Genomic DNA, 14428 nt, shown 5'->3' with positions numbered 1-14428 from the left:
AAACACAGCGCGCGGCGGTCTCTGTCCCCGTCGCAGATGGCTTTCAAAATACAGCGGCCCTGGCTGGCGCGCGCGGCCGCCGGGGCCGCCCGGCGTAGAACGCGCCCCCCTTCCTACCCTCCCCCACGATCCTTCTGCGCGACGAAAGATGGTACGCTTCCTCTACCCCCTCCCGCTTTCCTCGCTTGCGTGCGCGAAATCGAACCGCGATCGCCGGCTCATCATCGCACGCTTTCACTCGCATGTACAGCACACGGCGCTCGGCGACGATCTTATCCCCCTTAGACTGTATACGGAACTTCACGGCGATGCCGACGGCGACGGCAGAAATACGCCTGGAGTGACCATATAATTGCTATCACAATAAAATTATAGGGTTTTACGTGCCAAAACCACGATCTGATTATGAGGCACACCGTATAGCGGGGGACTCCAGATTAATTTTGACCACCTGCGGGTCTTTAACATGCATTTAAATCTAAGTACACGGGTGTTCTTGCATTTCGCCCCTATCGAAATGCGGCCGCCTTGGCCGGTATTTCTTCCCACGACCTTGTGCTTAGCAGCGTAACACCAAAGACACTAAGCAACCACGACGGGCTATGGGTTTAAATTGCTGCTGAATTGATAACACCTAATCACTCATCTCTTCAGTAAAGATCATAATTCCCGATTTCTGTGTACTACACCCAAAGCCTATATTTGTCGTTGCGTTGCCACACATATTCGAAAGTCCCTGTAGATGTCTTACTTTGTTCGTTAGTAGCACTATGTCACCCGCATACATCAGTCCAGGGACTTTCTGTTTCGCCCTTTGCCTGTTTTTGCACCCTTTGGCAACGAAGCGTTACGGCCGCTAGAACTAAAGTGATAAACTAAATGGGTGCCGGATGAGTTGGAGCGGGCCAACTCATGCACCATAAGTCTTATGTTAATACAGCAACCGCTTTGGCCGATGTATGAGTTGCCGCAACAAACAACGAATACGCGCATCTTTTCGACTGCCAAACAAAAAATTAACAGGGAAATCATCGAGGCTTTTCATATCAGAAACATGGATGATGCATGTGTCAGTCAGCCCTCCATCACACTGTCAGAAAAAGAATTTGCCTTCTTGCGCAGCACGTGTCGCGACGCCCATTAAAGTTCATGAACAAATTTGTAACTCCAGCCTAGTCAAGGGATAGCTGTTCTTGTCCGTTTGGTCTTTACGCTTTTTTTCTTGTGATTTTCAGTTCCACCACCAGGGTGATCATGTAACGATGAAGTACTTACGTGTCAACGTTTTGCCTGAGATAAACTATAGTTGAGAGTTGCGCTTGTGTCGTCTGTTCCTTCTTTGTGCCAGTTTTTTTGCGCAGTTAATATCTGTCAATAAAGGTCTATGCAACGAGTTAGTACAGGCATATGCTCTGTGCGTCTGCCTGGTCTGAACCCATGGGGTAGTTCACCCACTGTATAATTTTTTTCTACCCACTTCGACATATCTAATTTGATGGCTTGAATTTCCTTTCTGTATATCACCGACGTTAATGTAACTGGCCTGTACGAGCTCGCCTTATCCTTATCACCTTTGCCTTTGTTGATGAGATTCAGCTTGCTTTCACTCAAGATGAACCTCCACGTAGGATGGATGGATCCTATAAGCGTCCCCTTTGGAACGGGGCGGTGGGTTGCGCCACCAAGCTCTTGCTACTATGCTGCCTAATGTCCTACCTAGGTTAACCAATGAAAAAAGAAAAAAAAAACACTATGAACTACCGCGTCCAAACTTTCTGATCCCCTATTGCGAATTGTGCTTTTGTACGTCTCCGTCTTTTTTCGTTTCCCTACTTTTCTTCCACCAATCCTCCAATCGCCTCTTACTAATGTCTATTGCGGACCTGTTTGCTTTACCACTGCTCCCGCTGAACCCAAGGGCTTCAAGGAGGCCAGTGGTGCCTAAATCGACCGCTGGGTAGACGTCTTCACATTCTAGTAAAGTATGCTCCGTCGTTTCCCTAGCTTTACCGCAGCAAGCACATGCTTCTTCTTCCTTCTTATATCTCGCTTTATAGGTGCGTGTTCTAAGGCATCCCGATCTCGCTTCGAAAAGTAATGAGCTTCCCTTTGAGTTATCATAGATGGTTTCTTTCCTGATTTCGTTTTTTCCTCTTAAGTAGTTACTCATGGCAGGTTTTTTTTCCATTGCCGCCACCCATGAGATTAATTCAGCCTCTCTGACTTTCCGCTTGACCTTCCTTGTTGCTGTGTTGCCCACCCCACAGGCCGCATACTTGCTGGTAAGCTTCCTAGTTCTTTTCCTCCACTGTGAATCAATGTTTTGCCTGTACAGATACCTGAACACTCTCCCAGCCCATTAACTTTCTTCCATATTCCTCAGCCGTTCTTCATACTCCATTTTACTGCGAGCTTCCCTCACTTCAAAACTAGTCCAGCCCATATCCCCCTGCACAGCTTCATTTGTAGTCTTCCCGTGAGCGCCCAATGCGAGGCGACCCACTGACCTTTGGTTCCCGTCGAGTCCTGATTGTACCCCTGATTTAAAGCAAACAACCGCATTTCCAAACGTAAGTCCTGGAACCATTACCCCTTTCCACATACCTCGGAGGACCTCGTACCTATTGTATCCCCACAGCGCTCTGTGCTTCATTATGGCTGCATTTCTCTTCCCCTTGACTGTTATGGTTTTTCTTGTGTTTCCATATATCCATTGCCTTCGTTTATCCATATACCAAGGTATTTATATTCTGTTACCCGAGGTATTTCTTGGCCCTGTATCTCCACTGTCTGTTCACTGTTTTCATTGAATACCATAACACCTAATTTTCTAACACTAAATTTCAAACCTAAATTGTTGCCTTCCTGTCCACAGATATTAGCCAGACGTTGCAAATCGCTTTGCTTGTTAGCGAGCAACACAATGTCGTCCGCATAAAATAAACCTGGGAGTTGCTGCTCTATTACTGTACCTGCCTGTTTGTATGAGAGATTAAACCCGATATTACTTCCTTCCAGCGCCCTCTCCATCCTCACCATGTACATCATAAACAGCAGCGGGGATAAAGGGCACCCTTGCCTCAGTCCCTTGTTGATATGAACTTTCTCCGCTCTCCTCATCCCTTCCCATTCAACGCAAACGGTATCTTCTAGGTAAATCTCTATCAAAAGCTGTATACAATCGTTACCTAAGCCTTCCCCTTCCAGAATATCCCACAAAATGTTGCGGTCTACGTTGTCGTAGGCTCCTGTAATGTCTAAAAAGGCCACATACAACGGTCTGCTTTCTGCTTTTGATATTTCAATACACTGAGTAAGAACAAACAAGTTATCGTCCAAACGCCTACTTATTCTAAAACCATTCTGAAGCTCTCCCAAAATGCCATTATTCTCTGTCCATGCTTGAAGCTTTAATTTGATTGCCTGCATTGCTAGCCTGTATATTACCGATGTAATGGTCAACGGTCTATACGAGTGAATTCTGTCTTTCTCCCCCTTACCTTTATAAATTAAATTCATTCTACTTTGTCGCCAACTGTCTGGTATCCGTCTATCTTTTAAAGTTTTTTCCACTGCTTTCACCAGAGCTTCCTTACTTTTTGGTCCTAGTTCATTTATCAGCTTAACGGGAACCTCGTCTAGCCCTGTGGCTGTGCTCTTAGGAATTTTCTCTTCCGCTTTCTTCCAGTTTAAATTTGTCAGAACCAGCTCCTTTTCCTGGGTCTCTTTCATGCTCTTTTTTTCCTCAAATACAACCTCGTCATTGCCTTGGAAAGATTCGGCTGTTATTTTTCGGATGTAATTTATTGCCGCTTCTCCTTCCAGTCTGCTTTCATCTTCGTCTAGGATATGTTGTTGTATTGTTGTTGACTTCCTGCCTAATAAGTTTATGTGGTTCCAAAATATTCTAGGTGCGGCCTTCTTTTTCTCACGTATTTCTGACAACCAACGTTCACTTTCACCTTTTAATTTTGCCTGCACCAGTATTTGAACCATAGACTTTTTCTCCCGGTATATTTCCCATTTACTAGTTACTTCATCCTGTGACAACTGCGCCTTCTTTGCCTGCCTGTGCTCTCGAGATGCTTTCTGTCGTTCGGCGATCGCTTCTCGTATCTCCTTGTTCCACCAGCTTTTTGGTTTCTTTTTTCCTTTCCAACGAACATGTTGTTTCTCTTTCCGTATTTCTGTCGTTATTACACTTAGAAGCTCACCATATTCCCACTCTTTACTTGGCCATTTGCCAAGTTCTTCCTCAACTCTAGTGATTGTATTTGCTATTTGTTCAGCGTTCAAATTTGGACTGGCCATTTTGCTCTCCTTGCTCTCTTTCCCAACTACATATCCCATTTTCAATATGATGCGTTTATGGTCACTCCCTATGCTGTTAAACCCTTCCTCATCGAGGACCATTTCTCTCAACTTATCATGAATTCCTTCTGTCATCAGACAGTAATCAATGGTTGATTGCCGGTTTCCCACTGCCCACGTGACCTGTCCTTCACACTTAGGCCCTGTATTCACGATCACGAGGTTATGTTGCTCACAAAGGTCCAGCATTGACTTCCCGTTATTGTCGGTATAGCCATCTAAATCCTGTATGTGGGCATTCATGTCACCTAATAGGACAATTTCAGCACCACTCCCGAAACCCTTAATATCAGCGCTTATGCATTCCACTAACTCTTTATTCTTCTCTGTGCAATTTTTTCCGGTCCACAAATATGTAACACCCAGCCAAGTTTCTTTCCCACTCATTGTACCTGATAACCAAAGATGCTCTTGACATTGTGAATTTACTCTTTTCCATTTGGCTCCCTGATGGATGAGCGTTCCGACTCCCCCTCCCTTTCTTTCCGACTTAGTTCTGTTGCACCCTTCCCAAACATAATTATCAATAACTGGCGGCTCTTCTGAGTCTCTAAGGTGCGTTTCTGTAACCGCATACACCCCTATTTGTTCTCTGTGTACCTGCTCCTCAATCTCTGCCCACTTTTCCTTTCTTCTGCCGCCCTGCATGTTTATGTAGCCTATTGCATGGCGAACTCTTTTTCTTGTTTTCCTCCTTTTTCTATTATCGACGGCGATGCTCTTCTGATGTTCCCCTAGGGGACCTTCTTCATTACTATCTGCGCTGACCTCCTGAGCGCCTGAGGGCCCCCTAAAAAAGCAACAGCGCGACCACCAAGTCGCCAGCCCACTTCTCGTGCTAACCTGTAATTGAAGTGGATCCCGTCTCGTTTAAAACCACCACAACTTCTCACTTCCCTGTTTACTTCGACAACCTCGAAGCCTTTCTCTCGGCTCATTTTCCAGATTGCCTCATTAGCAGCCACTACGGCTCTTTGTACGTGACTGTCACGCACAGGCACCTCCGGTACCGTGCACACCACGATCTGCACCTGAGGGGATAGCTCACGCAAGTCGTCCACCCCCTTCGCCAAGCGCTGGGCTAGTCCTGGCCCTTTCCTGTTTAGGACGTCATTTAGCCCACCTGCTACTATGACGAGTTGCGCACGTGGGCATTTTCCGCGAGCTTTTCTTTTGCTCGCTCCATGATAGAACCAAGTGTGCGCCCTGGAAATGTCCCTACCGCCACTCTTCTGTCGCCTTTCACCCTCTCCACAATTGCTTTTGAGCATCCAGCCAGGTTTGAATCGCCAGCGATAATGACCATTTCACTTTCTCCTACCTCTCCCTGCTTCCCTTTGCCATTTTCCGCGTGATTCGGACTCGACAAGGGGGATTGTCCCCTGGGCTCCTGCTTTTTCCGCGTAGCGGCCTCAAGGTAGGTGCTGCTCTTTCCAGCTAACCCTTCATCACCCTGCCTGCGTTCGACGTATTTCTCTGATCCTCCCTCGCGTGTCGCCTCGGGGGTCAGCGTTCCATTGTCACGCACATTGCCGTTCACAATGGCGGCCCTGTTCAGCTTTTCCTCGGCTGCTTCAAGCCTTTTTTCAACTACCTTCCGTGCCTCACGCTCACTGTGTCACAATCCACCCCGTGTCGTGAACAAGGGAGGGCTTCTCAGCGTGGTGGTGCTCAAAGATTACTGACCGGCGAGCTGCCGTGCTCGTCGGTGTTTATTGTGGTGCGGGTGACCACTGTTGCCTGCCGAGCTAGCAGGCCGCCGAGCTTGGCGGGTGAACCAAGATTATGTCCGAGGGGGCGTCACCTACTTGCTACAACCCCTCACCCCCAGTTTGTTTGTTAAAATAAAAAACAAACGTCCAAGTTCACACTATGAGGCTCTGCCTCTACCCTTGCTGGGTCGACAGTGCCTGCTACCCAGGCGAGTAACGGTCTGGTGGCCTCCGCCGTCGAGTACTCCGCCTGGGCACCGGTGTTGACGGGTCGGGTGTGGCAACGCCGGGTGCTGCCTGAGCCAGCCTTGCTCCATCCGGGGGGTCCGTAGTGGTCGGCCTTGCGAGTGGTGCCGGGCTTGACACCGGTCCCACGGGTGCCCCACCACTGGCTACGGTTGCCGCCTCCGAGGTAGGTGGTACTCCGCTAGAAGCGACTGGTGCTGCCGCTAGTCCTCCTGCGGGCTGGAACTCAGTGGCAGTCGAGGGTGCTGGCCGGGTCCCGAGGCGTGGTCTGACATGGTCGGCGTGTCTATGCCACATGGCCCCGTCTGGCATGCGGACGAGCAGCGATGAGGCGCTGGCAGGAGACACCACCTGTCCGGCAGACCAGGGTGAGCCAGGACGGAAGTTCCTGGCGAAAACTGGAGCTCCCGACTCCGGCAAAGGCCCGGGACGGCATCCTTGGTCAGCAGCCAGCTTCTGCTTCTCTGATTGAGCCTTGTGCAGCTTGCGCTTGCTGCGGGAGACCTCGCTCTTGAGCTGCCTGTTGCGGCTCTGCAGGTTCGTTATAATGTGCCGCATCTCCCGGTTGATTGGCTGAGCCTGCTCGCTGGACACCGACGACGCCTCAAACTCAGTGCGTAGATTCTCGTACTCTCGACGAATCTGCACGATGTTGTCCTCGAGGCGAATGACCTCCGAGCGAAGCTTCTTCTGGACAACGAGCTCCTCGCTTTCCATCTGCTCAATGTGGCGAAGGTGTGAGTTTTTGGCTGTCGACAGCAAGGAGCGACACTCGTCCAGAAGAAGCTTCGCTCGGAGGTCATTCGCCTCGAGGACAACATCGTGCAGATTCGTCGAGAGTACGAGAATCTACGCACTGAGTTTGAGGCGTCGTCGGTGTCCAGCGAGCAGGCTCAGCCAATCAACCGGGAGATGCGGCACATTATAACGAGCCTGCAGAGCCGGACAATGCTGACCAGAGATCTTCAATCCGGGGCAGCGGGTACTTCTCGACGGTAGCGACGGGGTTGATGGTAACTTTGAAATCCCCGCAGATTCTGACACTGCCATCTCGCTTGAGGACTGGCACGATGGGAGCGGCCCATTCAGATGTCTTTACGGGCACCAGGATGCCCTCTCGCTGCAACCGTTGCAGCTCCTGGGTAACCCCGTCCTTCAGGGCGAACGGCAGTGGGCGAGGCTTGAAAAAACGTGGCCGGGCTCCCTCAGGTACATAGATGCCAGCTGTCGTGCCGGCAAATGTGCCCACCCCTGGCTGGAACAGGGACTTGAACTGGGTCAGGAGGCTCGGAACGTCTTGCACTACATGCAGGCTGGCTTTCTGGTACTGTGGCAGACGAACGCCCAATGCATGAATCCAGTTTCGGCCCAGCAGCGTCGGCGACGACCCCTTCGTTAAGTAAAGGGGAAGGGTTGCCTCCCTGTCGCCAAAGCGAACGCTGACCTGTGCCTGACCCTGGACCTGGGAGAGTTGCCCGGAGGAGCTGCGCAGCATCACGCCCGAAGCCTCGACGGACACGCCGGGGAAAGTCCGCTTGAAGAGCTTCCCGGCCATTACAGACACGCTGGCCCCCGTGTCCAGCTCCATGGAAATGGGGTGCCCGCAGATTTCGACGGTCAGCATGTATGGCGGCACAGACGACGGTACAAAGCCTGTGTGCCACATGTCGAAAATCGGCGGGTCCTCGGCCACGACGTGGAGCCTGGCCGAGGAAGAACTTGAGCTTGCTGCCGCATGCCTCCGCCGCGTACCCTTGCGACGGCTACCCTGCCGCGGGCTTGTGTTGTACCTGGGCTTGAATCAGGCTGCTGCTTGCTGTTCGTTCTCCCACTTCGGCATACACGTGCCAGGTGCCCAGTTTTCCCGCACGTAAAGCATTGTGCTTGAGAGAACTGGCACTGTGAAGGGGAGTGGGCACCACCACAGCGACCGCAGGTACTGCCCTTTGTCGCGAACTTGTTGACCGCCGCTTCCGCCGACGGTGAGCCAGTCGCACGGGAAATCTCGCCGGCGTCCTTGGCGGCAGCTTCCATTGCTAGCGCTGCCTTCACGGCGTCGTCCAGCGACGGGTCGGGAAGCTCCAGGAGTCGCGTCTGCATGGCGGGGTTGTTGATTCCGCAGACGAAACGGTCCCGGAGCAGCGAGTCCAGTTGGTCCCCGAAGGCGCAGGCACTCGCTAACCCTCGTAGCGCAGCAACGAATTGCCCGAGGGTCTCTCCTTCCCGGCGGCTCCGGCTGTTGAAGCGGAAACGCTCCATTAGCGTGGACGGTGCTGGGTTAAAATGCGAGCGCAGTATGGCAAGCAGCTCACCCAGCGTCTTAACGTGCGGCGTGGCTGGCTTCAGAAGGTCGAGCAAGAGGCTGAAGACGCGGGTCCCGCAGCTGGCCAGGAAAATGTCCCGCTGTTTGGCCTCGGGTGTGTCGTTTGCCCGGAAGAACACGTGGACTTGTTCCTCGTAAATTTGCCAGGCGGACCCATCTCCCTCGAACGGCTCGAGCCTTCCGTACAGCGGCATGGCGACAGCAACGGGGGGCGGTGTTTCGCCGCTCGCGGCGGCGTGGGACGCTCCGTAGGTACTCGTCGCCAGCTTCGTCGCAAGAGTCAGGAGGATCCCATCCTCGTCGCCAGTGTCACAATCCACCCCGTGTCGTGAACAAGGGAGGGCTTCTCAGCGTGGTGGTGCTCAAAGATTACTGACCGGCGAGCTGCCGTGCTCGTCGGTGTTTATTGTGGTGCGGGTGACCACTGTTGGGTTGTAGCAAGTAGGTGACGCCCCCTCGGACATAATCTTGGTTCACCCGCCAAGCTCGGCGGCCTGCTAGCTCGGCAGGCAACAGTGGTCACCCGCACCACAATAAACACCGACGAGCACGGCAGCTCGCCGGTCAGTAATCTTTGAGCACCACCACGCTGAGAAGCCCTCCCTTGTTCACGACACGGGGTGGATTGTGACACACTGTTTAGCTCATTTTTGAGCTCTTGCACCTGTTGGAGAAGCTCTTCCTGGAAAGCCTCCATTTTATGCCGCCTAGTATCGACATCACATTGTGTGCCGGTTGTTTCGACGCCCTCTCCATTCTCACCCGTCTCCTCATCTGCCTTGAGGGACCCCCCCCCCCCCCCGTACTGCCTGCTTTACCGGCTTTCTCGCCATGTATTGCACGGCTTTTTGCAAATACTATAATACTATAGCAATGCAGAGCACGTGCCTTTTAGAAAAAAACGATACCCACAGGATCCAAATCCTCAAAATGCCGCAAAGCAACTGTCACCACTGTTTCAAAAATAAACAATGTCTCGGAGACCGAAGGTATGACACGCTCTCGCACGCGCTCAACCACGCGGCCAAGCTCTCACTTTTCTACCAAACACGCACAGTAAAACCGCTAATAGCTATTTGTCTTGCCACTTCCAAGCTACTAGTTAAAGACTACAAACACTCAACGTCCCACCCGGCTGCACGTGTTGGAACACGTGGCACGAAAGGACGCTCTAATCATCCTGCAAAACAAATTTACACGAAGCACACCCGCGCACCCGAAATACGAGAGACAAAAAAAGGGAAAGAAAAGGAAAACCCCCCAATTACTATTTAAATGCAAAAAACCAGCAAATAAAAAACAGAAGCAAGCTCAAAGCATGCACAAAAACTTATGATTTCGTCGTCGCCACGGAGCCCCGAAAAGCACGTCCATCCGCCACAAATCCGTTTCGTAGTGCGTTTCGTAGCGTCAGCATTACCTGGAGCACCATCTGGTGATAATAATTTGCGTTATGGTCGATGTTGTACGGATTCGCTGTGAGAATTGGGCAATGGTGATGCAACGTACGAGTGCTCATCTCACCGAGAACAAGTCGTGCAAACTGGAGTTAGCTGTTTCATCGTGGAATAGCTGCGCCACGTCAGAAATCCGCATAGAGGACGGTCCATGGCTACCTTTGCAATGCCAACTCAAGGCGACGATGCCCTCAAGGCTTCGACTACCGCGCCGACCGTCGTCCTGCCGGGGGCAACCGCAAGTCCCTATCGTCGACAACAGGCCATTTTATATCGACTGCCAGACAAAGGTCTCTGGAAGTGATCTCCTATTACCGGTGTCCTGCTTCCGCCGACTTAATCCTATGTCTGCAAAATTCCCAACCTCGTCGCACCCGGTGCGCATAATAATAGACCTTCGATTGTGTTTCTATTCCCTTGGTACATATTGTGTACTTTAATACACCACCTGTTATCTGCGTTTTGGACCGCACGGCCTGTCCAACTCTTCTTTCTTTTACTCTCAAAGTTTAGATTAAGGGATATAATATTTGGGCAAATAATAGCGATATTTCCATTCTAAAATATTGCCTACGCCCGCTTTCTCCCTAATCCATACCGCTGTCTTCGTGTTTCTTGAATGTTCCGGCTTTCGTATTCCGATCCATCACTTTGTCAGTGCTGGTCTAACAAATGCATTGATCAGATACTTTTCCTTTCACTAATATCAGTAAGCTACCACACATGACTTTTGAGTGTCTGCCATGCTTTCCTGGATGCGCCTGCAGTAATACCACAATATATCTATACACATCTTTTCCTGGACTGTGTATGTCGATATCGAGAACTGTTTTCAGATGCGCAAAAGAGCGAGTTCGCTTATAATAGGTAGGACCCAACTCACATGCTGGCCAACGTGATAGTCCGTCTGAGTGAAATGGCGCGGGTCTGATTCGAGATCCATGGGGCAGAACTCACCAGTTGAACCGTGCGTACGGAGGAGCTTCGGGATCTCTTCGGCGAGCTCGTTCGCCGCCAGCGCGCCGCCTGGTGCTGCACGTCTTCCTTGTCCCCGCAACGATATCCCGCTGAGACGCCAATAGATTCTTACTTTTGGCATATTTATTTTGTTGCCATTATAATTAAAAGCAGAGAACAGCGAAACAGATTTTTTTCTGACGCAATAGTTCTGCGGAAACCCGGAAGGCGAAGAGAAGTAATTAATTAAGGGAAAATTGTAGCAATTGCTACCCAATCGTAGCAATTGCTACAGAGGAAACCCATACGGGTGCCTCGAAAGAAAAGCCTCGCAGTTGAAGAAAAATAGGTCCTGGTCCGGGACTAATTCTTTTTATTTAGATTTATATATTTTCCTTTTCTAGATTTATTTCTGCTTTTTTTAAGGTTTATTGTGCCCAGAAATAAAGAGTATGCACGCCAAAGTAAAAGAGTTTAAGGCTTGAAAACAAAGTTTACTATTTAATACGTAGTGTGCTTGGAGAATACCCAATCATTTGGTAAACTGGGCCGTTATAAATAATTACGGTGAAAAACAACCAAAGAGTAGAACCCACTACATGACAACATATTGGTTGTATACCGACGAGTCCATCAGGAATTGGTGGTTTCTGGCACTCATTAAACTGAAACATGTTGTTGCTTTCTCTTCTCTAGAAATAGCAAAGCCCAGAAACGTGATTTGTATTGAAGTTTAGCAGCGTTCAACAAGCAATCTTTGGCAAGCAAGCAGACATATATAGTACACACATCGCGGTTCAAGAAAGTAGGCGAAACGAGTGCTTGTGTTGGCCACTACCTTGCCTCGCGTATCGCAATGTTAGAAGCCGTGTCAGTATGTGCGATACCCGAATTGAATAAGACGTAGAAGGCCTTCTTGTTTGACTAGTTGGTTTCGATGTTGAGGCGGGGTTTTTAGCGCCACAAATGAAAGAAAAAGAGAGAAGAGACGACAGATCACGCTTGATCTGTCACAAGTTCACAAACGTGAACACAAGTTGGAAGGTGACCATCCAACTTGTGTTCACGTTTTACAGCGAAGCTGTATATGGCTAGGTTCTGAAAATGTTTCCCTCCGTCTATCGAGTCACATAGACAGAAAAAATAAAACGTCATCATCTGCCCACCAATCGTTGCGCCTCGTTTTTTTCTGACGTAGTCATCGCCCTAGCGACGTTATCAGCAGATGCACTGTGGACATGCCATGGGCAGAAACCTCTATGGAACCTATGGCCCATGTGAACACTTTTGACTCGCTCAGGCCCTCCGCGTGCGTGTGCGAGCTTACCGCGGCTTTCCTCCCCCTCCCCTCCCTCTTTCTATCCTATCTTTTTATTCCCTCTTTCCCGTGCCCCAAGGTAGGGTAGCCGACCAGACGCATTTCTAGTTTACGTCCCTGCCTTCTCTCTCTATTTTCTCCTTCTACTACTACTGCTATGGGCAGTATGTGCGTAGTTCGCTCTGAAGAAGGAGAACGTGCCCTCAAAGAGCGCCGACGTGAACAACAGCGCGAATGGGCGAGAAAGCGACGGGAAGCCGCTGCCGCCGAACGCGCAGCGGCCGACGGGTCGGGACCATCGAGTACCATGCCCTCTTACCGACGAAGTATATTGCAGAGGGCCCGTTTGGAGCGTCGGCGGCAGCAGCAGCGAGAATATGTGCGGCGACGGCGGACGAATACTACCGACGAGGAGCGGGCCGCGGATGCCAAGCGCAAGCGTTATGCCCGTCAGGACCCCGAGTACCGCGAGTTGGAAAACGCAAGGCGTCGACGTGGCTACAATCCATCCGAAAGTTTCCCCGGGGCGACGCCGAGGTTCGAACGGAAGTTTGTGGGCAACCCGTTTAGCACCACGTGTGTGGTGTTGATCGACTGTGGTTTGCCGGGGACTTGACCACCATCGGCAGCGGGCGTGAACAACTTCAGCGTGAACGTGCGGCGGTGGCGTGCGGCAGTGTGTGCAGTCGGGGTCTGGTGACGGGCACAACGCTCACGCTTGGCATCCGTATTCGCCCGCCGTCGACACACATATTCTCGCTGCTGCCGCCGCCTATGCTCCAGACGGGCCCTCTGTATTTCTTCGTCAGTGTACCACAGTGACCACAAAGCTATGGTTACTGTGGCAACCCTTCTTCGACTTGGTCCTTGCCCGCATCTGCGGGGCCACCCAGCGACAGCGCTGTACAGCCCTGTGCTTCAACTGGTACGCCGGTTTCGCCTGCTGCCCATGCCTCAACTTGGCCAATAACGATGCCCGTATTCAAGCTGCCGCCCCGTGGCAATGACGGGTGGACTTTCCGTGCATCAGTGTTACCATTTTCTAGTGCTTGGGAGTGGAAAACAACACCACTATCTGAGCCTGTGGTCCTCATTTCATCGTGGCAGAAACCATCGACAGCGACACTCCTGGGAACGCCGGCTTTAAAACTGCCTCACCCTTCTACATCCCTCTGTGGGCTTGGTGGCTGTGATACTAAACAGACGTCAAACCAGCTTCCTCCCGTTATGCAGGTTAGTCCACCAAACAGCCTATTTGCTAAAAAATCTAATAATTACTTTCTGGTCCAGCTGCCAAGCCCGCAGTGTTTACTAATTACTATTGGTGATTGCATATCGGTTGTACGCTCTCTTTTGCTGCTCGCTGGAGATATCGAGACAAATCCCGGTCCTGACATGGCTGCCATTCTTGCAGAATTAAAAAAGCTATCTGCAGGGCAGTCTAAGTTGCTGGGCGATGTCCAAGAGTTAAAAACACAATTGAAAGAAACAACCAACGCCCTTTCGGACCTGAGTAAGAGACTGGCCACTGTGGAGACCAGCTGTCAGCATATAGACCCCATGCAGTGCGTACAAATCGATACCGTTCAAACGGTTCGTCGTGTCTGTACTCTGGAAAGCCGACTAGAGGATGCTGAAAACCGCTCTAGACGAAATAATTTGATATTTTATGGCATATATGACACTTCTTCCAACGAATCCTTCGCGCGCTCAGAGGAAATAATCATCCGCCACTGCTCCGAGTGCCTAAACTTAAGCCTGATGAAATCGAGCGTGCACATCGCCTTGAACATGAAATTCCCGGCCGAAACCGTCCCATCATCATTAAATTTTGTAATTTTAAAACAAAAGACGCAATTTTGGCAAACGGCCGAAAGTTGAAGGCTACAGCATTCAGCATTGGCGAAGATTTTTTCAAACTCTAACCGCGCGCAAGCACCTTATCACTATGCGAAAAGCAAAGCCACACCTTTTTCACTTCGGTATAAAACCTTGCATATCGGACCCAAGCGATTCTTTTTTGACAAATCGTCCCAACAAGTCA

General features: G+C 50.6%; 1 protein-coding gene across 1 annotated transcript in view; it reads right to left on the bottom strand.

The window, feature by feature from the left end:
* The window catches only part of LOC126547339 ((Lyso)-N-acylphosphatidylethanolamine lipase-like), a 100754-nt gene extending 89618 nt beyond the window's left edge, over positions 1–11136 (bottom strand). The window contains exon 1 of the mRNA XM_072288054.1: positions 11067–11136. The gene's annotated coding sequence lies outside the window, so the exon portion shown is untranslated. The remainder of the gene's footprint in view (positions 1–11066) is intronic.
* Positions 11137–14428: the final 3292 nt, after the last annotated feature.

This window comes from Dermacentor andersoni, chromosome 1 (genome assembly GCF_023375885.2).
Source record: "Dermacentor andersoni chromosome 1, qqDerAnde1_hic_scaffold, whole genome shotgun sequence".
NCBI classification, from domain to species: Eukaryota; Metazoa; Arthropoda; class Arachnida; order Ixodida; family Ixodidae; genus Dermacentor; species Dermacentor andersoni.
Note: the sequence above shows the minus strand (reverse complement) of the source record. Positions and strands in the feature narration are given on the sequence as shown.